At 53.6% G+C, this 15,629-nt stretch overlaps 1 long non-coding RNA gene across 1 annotated transcript; it reads left to right on the top strand.

Annotated features, from left to right (window-relative positions):
• Positions 1 to 9,600: 9,600 nt before the first annotated feature.
• On the top strand, positions 9,601 to 13,659 carry LOC309607499. Its single transcript, XR_014232420.1, has 2 exons — positions 9,601 to 9,678; positions 12,561 to 13,659. It is a non-coding gene; the product is annotated as an uncharacterized lncRNA (long non-coding RNA).
• Positions 13,660 to 15,629: the final 1,970 nt, after the last annotated feature.

Genomic DNA, 15,629 nt, shown 5'->3' with positions numbered 1-15,629 from the left:
TCTCACATCTGCGACACTTGTGTTGTTTTTCCTAGAATCAGCTGGCACGGGACCGGAGGCGATTCAAATCAAGCCTGGGAAAGAGTTCTCCTCCTCCTGAAAGGCTGGCTGATGAGGCCGCGAGGCGAGAGCAGGAAACACACTGAAATCCCGCTGCTTTCAGCTTCCCCGTGCCTTTCGTCTGAGGGTTTCAAAGCGCTCCCTGAAGTTCAGTCACATTTCCATGACGACACGTCTTCTGGCAGGTGGGGAACTAAACCTTCGCCCTGCTGTTCCACACGCACCTCACACACACGCTGCTGATAAAAGTTACTGGCTTTTCCCAAAAACTCTTCTTTCCTCCGCATTCCCCTTGGCAAACGCCCACCAAAGCTGTCCACCCCCCGCATTGATTCCATTCCCAGGGCTGGTTCTCTCCAGCCCTCACCTCACTGGGCTGTTACCCACGTCCTAACTGGAGTTCCCACCTCCTCCGCCAGCCTCCACTCTGGCCCTTGGGTGTCTTCCTTCAAGGCCAATGTGATGATGGTCGCCCTGGGCCTGAAGCCCTTCAGAAGACCTGCCTTCGCTTGTGGGCGAGTTCAGACTCCTCGTCACATTGCACAAGTCCCTCCAGGATGTGCCTCTGCGGCCTCCCCGTCACGCCTCAGCTGCTCCCCCACGACACACACTTGCAAGTGAGAACACGCACACACGCCCATGCTCACACGCATACTTGCACACACGCTTACACATGCTCACAAACATACGCACTCTCACACGCACACACGTGCTCTCATACACATTCCCACACTCACACACACGCACACACCCCTACACAAGTTTCAAGCCCATAATCCCCTGAGCTCGCCACGCAGATTCTCCCCTCCCCCTGGGCCTGCCCACTCACTGTTCCCCCTCTGTTTTTCCCCATCTTGCAGGATGCAGCCCAAGTGGGACTTCCTCCAAGGCGCCTCCTGTCTCTCCAGGAAAATTGGTTCATTTTCTTTTGTGTCATCGATGGAACGTGCACTTGTTTCATTTCCATCACTTACCGTCCCGTGCGACAGCGGTGGGGCTGGGTCCACAGCCTTTGCTAGCCTGAGGTTTCCTCTGAGGGCGGCCGAGGCTGACTCATCTTCACGTCCCCGGCACATGGCGGGGCCTCCGTGCGTGTCCGAGGGCCTCGATGGGTCAGAAGCGGGACCCAGGGAGGTTGCACAGCTCACGCCAAAGGACGGAGACAGAAGGGTGGGCTGCAGCCAGGAGGCCAGTCCCTTCAGACGCTTCGTGAAGATGGAACTCTTATTTTTATGTAACCACTTCAGACAAACACCCCATAGGAATGATGACTGGAGGGACTGACACCGAACTCGAGGACACTTTCTAGAAATGCGGGGGGTGGGGGAGGGGAAGGTGTCAGGATGATCCCATGAGTCACTGGGGCGCTAAAGTATCTTTTGACAAAGGATATTTATCCACCCATAGGGTATGCTCTAGTCTCACCACCTATGAAAAAATAGGTGACTCATCGATGGGAAAGCTTTTTTTTTATTTTATTTTTTTTTAGAAATTCACGTTCTTATTGATTGATTGATTGATTGATTGATTGCTGTGTTGGGTCTTCGTTTCTGTGCGAGGGCTTTCTCTAGTTGCGGCGAGCGGGGACCATTCTTCATCGCGTTGCGCGGGCCTCTCACTATCGCGGCCCCTCTTGTTGCGGAGCACAGGCTCCAGACGCGCAGGCTCAGTAACTGTGGCTCACGGGCCCAGTTGCTCCGCGGCATGTGGGATCCTCCCAGACCAGGGCTCGAACCCGTGTCCCCTGCATTGGCAGGCAGACTCTCAACCACTGCGCCACCAGGGAAGCCCGATGGGAAAGCTTAATGGCAGGGAATGAATTCATGACCAGTGGGCCAGAGTGAGGAGCTGCGTGGCAGCTCACGTGAAGGGGCGGCTTGGCGAGTGAGCAGTCTACTGGTTGGACAGGGCCTGGGCGTCGGGGACGCTGTCCTTCGCGCTGGCTGACCGGCCAGCTGGACAGAATAAGGAACCTCTTTGCCTCCAGAATTTTAGAGTGGAAGAAATAGTAAAAAACGATGTACTTCCGCGTTCCTCATCCAGAGTGTCCGAACGCCCTGGAATTCCTGATCAGGTATGAGAAAGGGCAACGTCCGCTACAAACTAGGGATTGTGCTCTCCCCGGGGGGTTGGATCACCAATGCTGCTAAATTGCGGTGTCTCCGCCGTCGACATGGATTACAGCAGAAGAAACAGGAAAACCACAGGTTTAGCCCAATTGCTTCCTTCTAAGAAGGAAGGAACTAAGGGCCAAACCCCACTGTTCCCCTCCTCCTGGGTCCCAGGGCTCCAGGTCTGCAGCCCGTGCTCCTCTTGCTTCTGTGGGCTGCTCTCAGCGTCACTTTTGTCACATCCCGCAGATGTAACACGAACGACCCTGAACTTTAACTAAGTGCTAAAGGTTTGGGGTTTGGAATCTTGAAATTCCTTTAGGACCCATCTGCTTTCTGTGCTAACTTAATAATGTGAGTAACAGTAATTGTTGCTTTTGTGTGTGTGTGTAATTATTATTGTTAGGATAAAGATTTTAACCTGTAGTACATCTACAACAGTGATCCTGAACTGAGGGCATTCTGCACTCTCCCACTCCCACCCACACCCCCGAACACTCGCCAACGTCTGGAGACAGTTTTGATTGATGCAGCTTAGGGAAGAAGTGCCACTGGCATCTACTGGGCAGAGGCCAGGAATGCTACTAACACCCCACAGGGCACTGAGAGGCCCCACAGCAAAGAACGATCCAGCCCCAAATGTCAGTTGTGCCCAGACTGAAAAACCCTCGTCTGAAACAAGCACCTCGTATTGAAACAGGGTTCTGTCTCCTTGGGGGTAAGTGGGTTCCGCAAGAGCTCCTCCTCCTCCTGAATAGACTCAACCCTTTGAGTAATCTTGGCCAGAGAAATGGAAAAGGTTTCCAAATAAATCCTCCCAAACTGTAGGCTCATTCCAAGGTGTGTAGGTGGGAGTGAAGCCACAGCCTGTTTTCAGGAACTAATCCCCAAACCACCCAGATGAACCAAACCAGCAGGAGAAACCGTCCTCCAGCGAAAGGTGGGGCTGCGAGGAGCTGAAGGGGAGGGACCAGCTCTTCCAGCCTCAGAGAGCCTGGAGGGAGGTCCTGGCCCCGGTCCTGGGGAGGGGAGGGCCCGAGTCGGGGGTAGTAGCTGGATGGGGGCTTTGATCCAGTAACTGTCACTTTGACAACATCTCCCCACTGTTGCCCCTCCCCCTGCCGTGACGTGGACGCTGAGATGGCATAGATGTTCAGATTCTGCTGTTTACAGGGAAGCTATTGATAGAAAGTGGGTGACTCTGTACACAGCACGGCTGCACGCCCAGAGGTTCCCATGTACTCGCCCCTTTGCCCGTCAGCATTCTTCTCCTTGGGTTTTGCAATCCCAGAAGTCAGGGACGGTGACAGTTCATCTGGCAGAGTCCTGCTCACATGCACGCCGAGTGTGTGATAACGGTGACGGTTGTTGATGAACAGAAATGCACCCCATTGCAGGTTCCTCTCCCACGGGGACAGTTCTCCCAGGTGGTAAGTTCATCCTACATCAAGTTCCCCTTAGTCCCTACTTCTTAAGGGAGAAGAAAGAGAAAAAAATGCTTGTTGCTTCTTGTCATTTTAACAAGAAGACAGAGTTCTAGGCTTCTTGCCTTTAAACAACCAAAAATTAGATGAGAGTCCTCCTTCAAATGTCAGAATGGCATTTAGCCTGACAGCTCTGTCCTTGTCATGCACAGAGAGCTGCTCTAATCAAACCTGTCAGCGTGGAGTCAGTATCTCAGCCTCGGGTCACTGTTTCGAAGCTTTGAGCAAGTTGGAGAGAGAGAAGCCGGCCTGGGTGTCCTCTGACACCGGGGGACGCCGAGGTGTCCCTCCCCACCATCGCGTCTGGAAGAGGAAGGAGCAAGGCTGACATGGGAAAGGCCCGGGAGGGACACCTTCAAGTGACTGCTTTGGGGAGACCCTAACGCCTCTGCTGTGATGGGTTCAGAGACAGAACAAGGGGCCATCCATCTGGGGAGCTTCTGGGGCTCCAGGAACACTGAGGCCTCACTGGGATAGACTGGGCTTGTGTGTCAGTTACCACTTTCCACATGGACTCCTGACACAACCTGGGGCACGGACAGTGGGTCCACTGCTGCCGAGGAAGCCACGACTGATGGAGATTCGCCAACAGTCCAGGCAAAGCGTGACATTCCTTCGGTGCAGGGGGAGTACACACCTTCCCACCCTCTGACAGCCTCGCAGGATGGGAGAAGCAGCTCTCTGGGCCAGAGTTCAGGTGCCCCTGGGCCTTTGGCATCCACGGAGGCACCTGTGTTGCATCAGAATCGATGGTGCAGGTGAGAGTTGAGCTGAAAATGCAGAAGCTCTCTTTGCCACTCCCCCTGGGGTTCCAGACCCTCCCGACTGTTCTAGAGGCCCAGGCTCTGCACCTGCCTCCTGGGCAGGTACCCTGGGCAGGTATACTGGACGTTTCCCAGGCTGACGCTCAGGCGCCCCCTGCTCCCCACACACCCTGCAGGTGTGGTGCCACCTAAGTCTCTCTCCCCTGAGTAACTAGGGCGGAACTGCAGCACAAACCCCGCCCAGCCCCGAGATCAGGCAGCCGGGAGTCACCTCGAGCCAACAGTCAGCGTCAGCGAGAATTATGAAAATGATGAAGGCAGCACAGTGTAGTGCTTTTTATTGGAAGCGCGTGATTTATTTCATTATCCACATTTTAGGCCGTTTAGCTTGTTTATGGCTGCCAGTCAATCGTGTGGTTTGGAGAATGACATCTAACGGATGCATGTAATAAATCCCTTACTTTGGACAAAAAATAACGGATATATGATATTTATTTGTAAAAATTGCCGCCACTTCTAAATAAATGTTGGATTGTTATTTAAAGAACACTGTCAGGGGACTTCCCTGGTGGTGCAGTGGTTAAGAATCCACCTGCCAGTGCAGGGGACACAGGTTTGATCCCTTGTCTGGGAAGATCCCACATGCCACAGAGCAACAAAGCCCGTGCGCCACAACTACCAAGCCTGAGCTCTAGAGCCCGCGAGCCACAACTTCTGAAGCCTGTGTGTCACAACTGCTGAGCCCATGCACCTCAACTGCTGAAGCCCGCATGCTATAGGGTCTGTGTGCCGCAACTACTGAGCCCGCATACTGCAACTACTGAGCCCGCATACTGCAACTACTGAAGCCCACATGCCTAGAGCCCGTGCTCTGCAAGAGAAGCCACCACAATGGGAAGCCCGCGCACTGCAATGAAGAGAAGCCACTGTTGGCCGCAACTGGAGAAAGCCCGCGCACAGCAATAAAGACCCAACACAGCCAAAAATAAATAAAATTTTAAAAAAATAAAGTGGAGAAAGAACATTGTCCAGGAAGGGTCCAAATTATCCTTGGGGTGCCTGTCTGTCTTGGTTCCGCCCTGCGGGCAGAGATTGGTGGAGACATCTCAAAATTTGGGAAAAAGTAGTTTATGACTCAGCGAAAGGAAGGCCTTTTCTCTTTCTGCTACTTGCAGGGTGGGGTCGGGAGGGGGGCTGAGAGGGGAGGAAGGGAGGGACTTCAAGCAAAGATCAGGGTCTTATAGAGAACAGACTTGTGGTTGCCAAGGGGGAGGGGAGTGGGGGAGGGATGGAGTGGGAGTTTAGGACTGACAGATGTAAACTAGTATATACAGAATGGATGAACAGCAAGGTCGTACCATATAGCACAGGGAACTATATTCAATATCCTGGGATAAACCATAATGGAAAAGAATATGAGAAAGAATGTGTATATATGAATCACTTTGCTGTACAGCAGAAATTAACACAACATTGTAAATCAACTATACTCCAATTCACAAACGATGGGGGTCCTTTCCTACCCACTGGGGAGTCCACTTCCACAAGAATATGAGGCGGGGAGTTTGGGGACACCATCTTTGCGATTGGGAAACTAAAGTTTGCCATGTGAGAAGCCCCTGGGCCAAGGCTGGCAATAATTTAGGGGAAGAGAGCACATTACTTCCAGGGTCGGCCTCTAAGAGCTGACAGAGCCGTGACAGGATTTTCATTCTGGACACACCCGCTCCTCTCTGAGTTTGGGCTCAGGTTCCACGGCCAGATCTGTGCCAAGTCTCCTGTGTTCAGACTCGGTAGGCGGTGAGTGGAAGGGGTGGAGACCCCTCCCCAGAGCAACAGCGTGGGCCGGCGCCACCGGCCAGGGCGAACCGGCCAGGGATCAGCCCCGGCCGTCATGCCGAGGGAACCCAGGCCTGCTCGGTGAGGGTTTTGTTTCAGCAGGAAAGCAGGAGAGGAGGCCACGGAGCCACTGTGCAAACTGCGGTCTCTGTGCTCCCGGGACCCCATCCCCTCCACAGCCCTGAGCACCGCGCCCGGCCCTCCGGGCAGCAGAGCTCAGGTGAGGGCCACCTCCCCGGGGAACGCGGCTCTGAGGCCGGGCTCACGGCTCAGTGAGCGGATATTAGCTCCCTGCCGCCTTGGCTGGGAGCCGGTCCCCCGAAGGCCGGCCATGTGCTTCTCAGGGGAACCACCGCCGCTCTCTGAGATGACCCATCCCATCACTGCCCCCGTGGCCCCGTCGGTCCAGGCACTGGTCCTGATGCGGGGATGGGAAGAGGAGCCGGTCTGCTTGGAAGGAACCTGAGTCTCCCTGGGTGGCCAGGGGCCTCTGGAAGATGGCCACCCTCCTGGTCAATGCCAAGGCCCTGGTTTCAGCCTGGAGTCTGAGTTCCAGGTGGCCCGGCTGCCGCGGCGAAGGCCGGTGACAGAGTCCCCTCAGCTCAGAGCTCAGGACATCTCCTGACACCTCCAGCGTCCCTGTCTTTCTGACACACCGCCTGACCTGCCCCAGGAGGGACTTAGCTGTGAAAACCCGTGTCTCTCCAGGGCCGGGAGTCAAAACTCACATACATTTGTCCCCAGCTTGGGCGGACGTCACCTTGAATGTTTTGAGATATCTTGGTTGCCAACCTCCTGAAGCTTAGGCTCTATGTAGAGTTCTCTTTACGTCACGCAGAGCCCAGCCGTGTGGTTTGTGGCGGTGGGGATGGTACGTGATGGGTGGAGATGGGCATGGCGCCCAGGAGACCGAGCCCTGCTCCCCACAGCGTCCCGACCGCCAGGCTCGCACGCGGAGGGCGGCTGGGCAAGCGCCGGGGGGACTCTCCATCTGGTCTTTGTAAGGACCTTCTCCAGCCTTGGGGGGTCTCCCCCCACCCCGCGTGCAGCATTCCCCTGTGTCTGTAAGCCACGGCCCTGAGTGAGCGCCCCTCGGGGAAATGCCCAAAGCTCTGCCTACTTTGATGCGTGAACAGTCATGTCTGCCAACGCGTGGCCGTGAGGCTTCTTCTGGGAAGAGGTGTGGGGTCTAAACATCCAGCGACCTGTCCACACGATGGCCAGCGGGGCGCCGCGGGCCAAAAGGAGCCTGAAAGTCCTTGAGAGCCTTTCCTGCCACGGCCGGGAGGAATCCAAGCCCCTTCCCAGCCCTGCCCCGACTGAAGCCACTGGTCTCTCCTGGGTTCATTATCATCTGTTGCTGGGGGGGCTCGGAGGGACAAAGTGCCCTCCCATTGGGGCACATCCGACGCTCACTGGCAACATGACTGTGCTGCAGGGAACTTCCGCACAAATGGGCGAAGGGCCACACCCAGGCCCCAACGGGCGCCCTGACCAGGAGGTATGTGGTCACCCGACTCTCGTGCCATCTATGCTGCCCCGGAGCCCACAGAGCTCCCTCTCCAGCCTTGGAGGGCAGGGCGCCTCAGCTGCCAGGCCAGCAGCTTCCAGATTTCCTGAGCCACGGCCATCCTGAGGAAGACATTGTGCATTGGAGGGCTGTCTACACACACACGCACACTCACACACACATACACACACTCACATTCACCCCACACAGACATGCGCACACTCACATTCACCCACACATACTGACACACACATGCATACACACACTCACACACATGTACACACACACATTCACCCACACACATTCACACACATACACAGACATGCACACATTCACTCACACACTCTCACACATGCATACACACTCACATTCACCCACACATACTGACACACACATGCATACACACACTCACACACACGCACACACATTCACATTCACCCACACACATTCACACACATACACAGACATGCACACACTCACATTCACTCACACACACATTCATACACACTCACACACATGTACACACACTCACATTCACCCCACACACAGACATGCACACACTCACATTCACACACATACACACACTCACACACATGTACACACACATTTTCACATACACATGCACACAACAATCAAATGTGCAATGTGTCCTGATAGTTCCTCTTTTATTTTGCCCACTTCCCAGCTTTTATGTAAAGCTGCTCACGACCTATGAGCCCGATTTCATGAGTCACTGACGGGCCACAGTCCACAGTTTGAAAAGCATGACTTAGGTCTCCCAGGACCACCAGATAAAGCTGAGCCCGGGCCACTCCCTAAAATCAGGTCTGACCGTGTCTCTGCTTCTAAGCAGCCTCTGGATGTCTCCCGGGAGCCTGTCAGAGAGGCAGATCCTCAGGCCCCACCCGAGACCTGCGGCCTCGGAATCTGCATTTTACCAAGGTCCCCAGGTGACTCACGCCATTAAAATTCAAGAAGCACTGATTTAAACAACTCTCCCAGTGGAGCCGGCAAGAATTTCACAACTCCGTGCTGGCGAAACAGCGCTGAGATCACCCCCAGGGAAACCAGCCAGGGCTGGGCTGCTCTCTAGTTTGTTTATGGAACAGTAGGAACACCAGCCGAGCCAGGCCCCCAGACTCTGGGGGAGGGTGGGCGTCACTACTGGAAGCTGTGAGAAGGGGAGTGGTCGCCCTGATGAAAGGCGCAGGAAGCTCAGGGTGACCAAGTAGGGTAGCCAGGCCTAGCAAAGACGAATACAGGCAGTACTGGGGACACACTCATATTAAAAAGGTTTTTGCTGTTTATCTAAAGTTCAGGTTGAACTGGGCATCCTGAATTTCACCTGCAGCCCTGCAGCAGAAGCCGATCTCCCCGTGCAATGCACACTTCTTTCTCTCTCCTGTCCCAGCCCTCCCACCCAGCCCTGCCACCTCCACCCTGCAATCTTCCAAAGAAATGGACAGAAATGGGGCACTGGGGGCGTGGTGGCCGCGGGCATCCTGGGAGGTTGGTTCTTGCCCTCTGTCCCTCTGGTCTGGTACAAAGTCCGCCGGCACCTGGCAGCTGGGTTGGGACTGGCACCCCGCCGCCCCCCGCTGCCCTGGTTCTTTCCATCCCGGGACCGCCTCTGACCTGCCGCGGCCCAAGATCCCTCCAGCCTTTACAGACAGCCCGACTCCCACCTGGACAGAAGGAGGGCAGGAACGCCACAGGCCCTGAGCAAAGCTCTCTGGAACCCCCTTCACTGTAGTTCAGTGAGGCTTTCTCGCGATGACTAAAAGGCTTTCAGCAATGGCAGCCACCGGCCCCGCTGGGGAGAAGGGCGGTTTCTCATGGGAGGATCTCCCTCTCTCGGTGAGCGCATCATCGTGTTGCCTTCAGTGGAGGCTGGAGAGGAGTGCCGCAAGGTGAGGGGTCCCCAGGGCCAGTAGGGGTCTTATTCTCAGGGGAGACGTCAGGGAGAGGGGCCAGAAGGCACCCTGGGCGCACCCAATCCAGGCCGCCTGGTGTTGGTTGTCAGGTAACCATGGTGTTTCCTACCATCCGGCGTGACAGGCCACCTCCCACCCCCAGGGCTGCCCGGCCGGCTCCTGGGCGCCCTGCTATTGGAGAAACCCAGCAAAGTGCCCGGGGACGGGGGCAGTAAATGAGGAGCTGCTGGATATTTTGCAAAAGAGGCGAGTGGGTTATTAGACAAGTCATTTTAAATATTCAACACGATTCTGGCTGCTGCAGAGTTCATAGAAATATGTTACAAAACCAAACAAAACATGGTCCCTTCCCTTAAGGAAGGGAGACCAAATACTTACGTAGCTAAACCGAAACAGAACATGGGCTGTAGCACAGCGATCCTTTGCAGGAGATGCAGGCAGCTCTCTGGTACCTTGGACTTGTGCCTGTGATGGTCACGTCCTCAGCTGGCTGTGCCACCGCCCTGACCTGGCCAAGGACCCTTCTCCCCTGACATAACATCCACTTATTCCTTTAGTCGCAAAAGCTGATGTCCTTTTCCTTGGAACACGGGCATTTCCACTCGAGCCTATAGCGTGGACTAGATTTTATTCTGCCGGGAAATTCTGTAAAACACAACGATGCCCTTGTTTATACATTGGGCAAATTTAGAAAAATTAAATAGGAATTAGCCCATCTTTCCGCCATGTGCCCTTTGAGTGTGTGCATTACCTTCATTCACCCAGTAGAACGTGGAGACTGAGATGAAGGCCAAGGGCAAGTCCCCGAGGGGCGTCAAGCAGCCTCCAGGCCGGGGGAGGGACCAGTGAGGAAAACACAGGGGAGGATGGGGTCACAGTTGTCAAACCAAGGGAGGGTTTGGTTGTTGTCATTTGTTGTTTTTCCCAGAAGGAGGAGATGCTGTCACGAGGTGAGCATAGACGTGGGGGTCTGATTCCCCCACCCATGCAACCTTGCGCGGGTCACTTAGTCCAAATCAGCCCAGTTTCCTCGCGAGGGAACAGGGACCCAACAGTGCCCATCATCCCAGAGGCTGGTTGAGAGACTCCGTGAACCGCCCAGAACAAGGGGGTCTCCCTGAGGTTTCCTCCTCCTGGGGAGGACATTTTCACAGCCTCAGATAAGCAGGGGTGACATGACCCAGCTCACCAAACTGACACCTCACTCTTTGTTCACAGCCCATCTCCATAAGTAGAACATGAGTTTCAGGAGGACACAGACAAGAATGTCGGGAGGGAAAAGACAGTGCCCTATTCATAGGTAATTGGCACTTGATAAATGTGTATTGGACAAGTGGCTGAAAATGGGAAAGAATGAATAGTTAAGGGTTACTGCTGCTGAGTGGCAGAGTTTTGTTCACACATTGGACACACGCACTTGGAAATCAAAGGATATCCTTATTTGCTTGGCAATTATGTAAATGTTTGTCCTTTCCCCAGAAGGGTTCTGGGAAGCAGGTTGAAAAGGGCAATAGAAACAATACCACAGCTGTATTCCGAGGACAGGTATGGGCAGGTGTTAGAAAAAGAGCTACAGGAAGAGATCAGGCATTCAAAAGAAGGAAAAGGGCAAGGCTCGGTGTGGCAAAACCACCGTTTTTTCAACCCAGAAGTATTTGGAGAAGGATTTCCAACTTTGTGCTTTTAAAGCCAATTGTCATTAGTGAACACAGACGTAAGACCACACAAGTGGGTGTGACCGCGGTTTACGCTGAGTGACTGTACCCATGTCCCCACCTGCCCGCCCACGGTGCCCTCCAGGTTAGAATCACAAGGAAACGTGGCAGGTTCTCTTCTTTGCAAAGGGACCTGGAGGCCGGGCGGTTTTCTGCCTGTTATTTGGAGCTTAATTTCCCTTGCGAAAGAGGCACATAGGCCAAGAGTGCCTACAATGTGTCTATTTTTAAAAAAATCTTGAGCATGCCAAGTTGCATGGGATGCAGGCATCAAAAGTTACGTGAACAAGGTTAGAAGCCAGATACACCTGAGCGGGTGAGAAGCGTGGATCGTGGAGGGGCTTGGCAGCGCTGGGGAGGGCCAGCCCATGGTCTTAGACTTGGAGCTGGGAACCTCTGAGCCAAGCCGGCCTGTCTTCCTGTCCCAGAGGGAACAGGAGTTCTCCTGTTCCACCTACAGTCCCGCCCTCATGTCCAAGCCTCATCAGCAGACACTACAGACCACCTCCCATCACTAGCCCTTTCTCCGAGGGCTCCGTAGGGAGTGGCATTTGCTGGAGAATGATTTACCTAATTGCTGGCAATGTCACTTTCTTGAAACCTACTTTGATGGCCAAGGACCTCAGCAAACCATGCCCCGTCACACAAACATCTTGTCAAGTGTGTATCAGTGCCTGATGTGCCTCCACCACTAAGTTCAAACTCAGACTCTTAAAATAGGGATGATTAAATCCAACTGAATCTGCCTGCTTTTTTTTTCAATTGCCTTGAAAGTTCACTCTCAATTTTTGTCTGGGCGCCTCAGAAGAAACGTAATCTACTAGTTATTAGATGGTTGAAATGCCACCTTATACGAGAGGAGCTGCTTAGGGGTTTAAGCACCCCTTGAAAGGAAGCACGGAACTTTCTGAGAATAAATTAAAACATATATCTTTTCTCTTCCATAAAGATAAAATGCAAATGAAGAAATTCCGATTCAAACTAATTTAGGAGAAAAAGTAAGTTACTGGCTCTTGTAATGGAAAACAGAGATGGAGCTGGCTTCAGGGATGGCTGGATTCAGGATTCAGGTGCCCCAGGCTCCCCTCTCCCCACTCCTCTCTGCTTCCCTCTATATCTGGACTCTGCTCTCTCCACATGCAGAGTGGGTCCCTAGCTCTACTAGAAAATCCTGGAAATGAACCAGTTGCTTGGCCACCTGACCAGCTGCTGAAACCGTGGAGACGATTGCGTGAGAAGATGCATCATGACAGAGAAGGGAAGAACTTCCTCGAGAGAAGAAAGTGCTGGGCAGACAGAGCAACAGTTGTCTCTTATTAATCTTGTCTCTTTACTCTGTATTTGATGCTTTGATTTCCGGGATGGACTGCCCCTCCCAGGGTCAGCCAATGCCTAGAGTTAGTAAAAGCTCACCTGCTCGGGAGTCTTTCATATGCAAACCAGCCAAAACAGCTCCTTGGCCAACCACCTCCTATAAGCTGCTCTCGCACTCAGGCCACGACCCCTCTGCCCCAGTCGCTCAGGTCCTGGGACCCGACAACCAGGGTCTGCTTGGTCTGCGTGGTCTCTGCTGGGCTCTCACAAGGCCACGGCCACAGACAGGCTGCCCTGGGTGAGGAACCCTCCCCGTTCTTGTCACGTGCGTCCAGGGCAGCGGGCCTGGTCGCGGCACGAGGGTCACTCAGATGGTCACTCTGTCCAGCGCGGCCAGGTAGCACGCTAGGTGCTGGAGACAGTCCCAGAAGAAAGCCTCTCCTTTTCCACTGTGTTAGAACCTGTGACAGCTGAGAGGGACCCTTGGCAGCCACACGTTCCATGATACAAAGCGGGGCCCCAGGGCCGGGCAGGTGGTCAATTATTCACTTTCCCTTGGGGGAAAGGAGATACAGTGGCTCTTTTTCAACCCCATGGAATTTTCCAGCTTCCAGTGTAGCTTTTGTAAGGTGTTAATTATTGGTTAGGGTCTTAGGAGAGGTCAGCAGATCCGAGGTTGGAAGCAAGGAGTCGCATGACGGAGGGGAGGGCGGGGGACCGCGACCACACTCCAGCCGGAAGACTGCGGGCTCACCCTCAGCTCAGCCCCCAACACAGTCTGTAAACTCAGGTCCAAGAGCCTCCCGAAGCTTCGTCTTCCCACCAGTAAAATTGGGGTGATACCTCCCCACCTCACAGCCCAGCCGAGGGGATCAAATGAGACACTGGCTGTGAAGATTTTTTGGCAAATATAAGGTAACCAATATTATGGCTGTTCATTGTGTGTCATCATTAATATCGCCGGTTCTCAGTTTTGCCCCAAGCCTGCCACTGAGAATCATTTCCCCTGTGTCCCAGTGGGCAGCTTTAGCAGCTCTCTTTCGGGACAGGGATGGAGAGCATTACAAACTTGAGGCTAAAGGCCGTGACCAGACTTGCCTCGCCACCCCACGAGCCACGGAGGGAAGGAAGAGAAACCTCCTGGACTAAGTCCTGGTGCGGGTAGAGACAACGGGGACCTTTGTGTCAGCAGATTTCACTCGAGCATGTCCCCAGGCCCGTCCCGAGTCCCCATGCGCCCCTCCACTACGTATTTGCTCCATCAGGGCCTGTGGGCTCCGTCCTTCTTAGGGAAGGATATTTTAGCCACTTGTAAGTTAGGGCCGCACGGAGACATAACCGAGGCCTAATGTGAACCACGTGCCTCATGATCCTAACCTGGCCCGATCTTTTCTTTTGACGGCTCTGCTCCAGATCCTTCTGAAACATAATGTTAAGAGTGTGACAAAGCAGAGGCTCACTCCCTTAGCTTGGCTGACACCTGGCCAGTCACTCATGGAGGAAGGCCTACGACGCTCGCTGCTCCATGCGAAACCCAGGGTGGCAGGACATCCCCCCCAAGAGGTGTGGCTGGGTCCACGCAGCCCCGCAGAGCTCGGGGATCGGCCGGTAGGCGATAAAGAGGATTCCCAGGATTGCCAAGGGCATCCTTCCCACAGGCAGGGATTTTATCTCCTCTTTCCTAATACCCCAGGCCACCACAGTGTCTGGAGTTTTCTGTTTCCACTAAGCAGTTGGCCAAGCACACATTCTACATCTCAAAATCCCATTGCCTGCTGTGTTCTCCATTAGGTGTTTATTGATGTCCCATTAGTAAAACATGCGCTCTTGGGAGCGTGAACCTGGGTGAAGATGGGAATTTAAAACCACGTATAAATGGTCATGTCGGTGACGTGTGGAAGGAACCTTGGCCCAGGAAGATGTTCCAAAATGGAGCTGGATGCTTTCAAGTCAGACAATCACCTGAATACAAGAGTCCTTAATACTGCATCTCAAAGGAAGCTTACAGATCCAAAGGAATAAGTGTGACTAAAACCTAAATATTGTACAAAGGAATAAGTGTGACTAAAACCTAAATATTGTAAGATCTATTCCTTCTGTTTTTGGAGTTATATTTAACATGTTGAGCAGTTTCTTAAGGGAAATCAGATATGAGATCCAGTATTTTTATTGCTGTGACTTGTAAATCTGTACTCTTAGAGCCTCTTCCTATTTACACCCGACAGAAAATAGCTCTTTGCCAAGAAACTACCGAGGCTGCAAAGCTGGAGTCTGGGCAGCTAGCCGGCTCAGGACCTCCAGGACGTGGCTCCCAGCTGGGAGACCATCCATTTCCTCACCTGTCATATGGGGTAACCACAGCCAATCAACAGAGCTCATGTGAGAATTAACGAATGTGTCTGTAACGCACGTTAGAAATTCAGAGCCCTTTACTAACGTTGGTTGTTAGGAATAAACGGCTGGGCTGGGGGCAGGGGATGGGGAGGGACTGCTTGGCGGGCGGGGGGTCCATCACTCCTTCTTCTTAATTCACAACAAATGATTGGTCTGGCAGAAGGTGAGAAGTGACATTTCTTTAATTTTTCAGCACGGGCACATTGAGGATAGCTTTATCCCCTCGCACACCAGCTGTGGGGTCTGCACACAGGGCAGGTCGCTCTATGGACCCCCCAGGCATCCTCACGTGCCTGGCACCTGGCTGGGACCCAGGGGACGCTGCACGGAAGCGCGTCCCCAAGTTTCTTCTCTATCAGCATAAACCCAATTGTCTGCTGTGGCCAGTCCCTTAAGACTTGCCAAGAAACAGTTGCAAAGCATGAGGCATATTGAGCTTATCCCTTGGTAGAGAAAATCAATTCAGTGCTTGTTGGAGAAACCTCATCTTGTATAAGACCAGGT

The sequence above is a fragment of the Balaenoptera borealis genome, assembly GCF_965194805.1.
Source record: "Balaenoptera borealis genome assembly, chromosome: 12".
Classification (NCBI taxonomy): Eukaryota; Metazoa; Chordata; class Mammalia; order Artiodactyla; family Balaenopteridae; genus Balaenoptera; species Balaenoptera borealis.
This window is presented reverse-complemented; position numbering and strand designations above follow the sequence as displayed.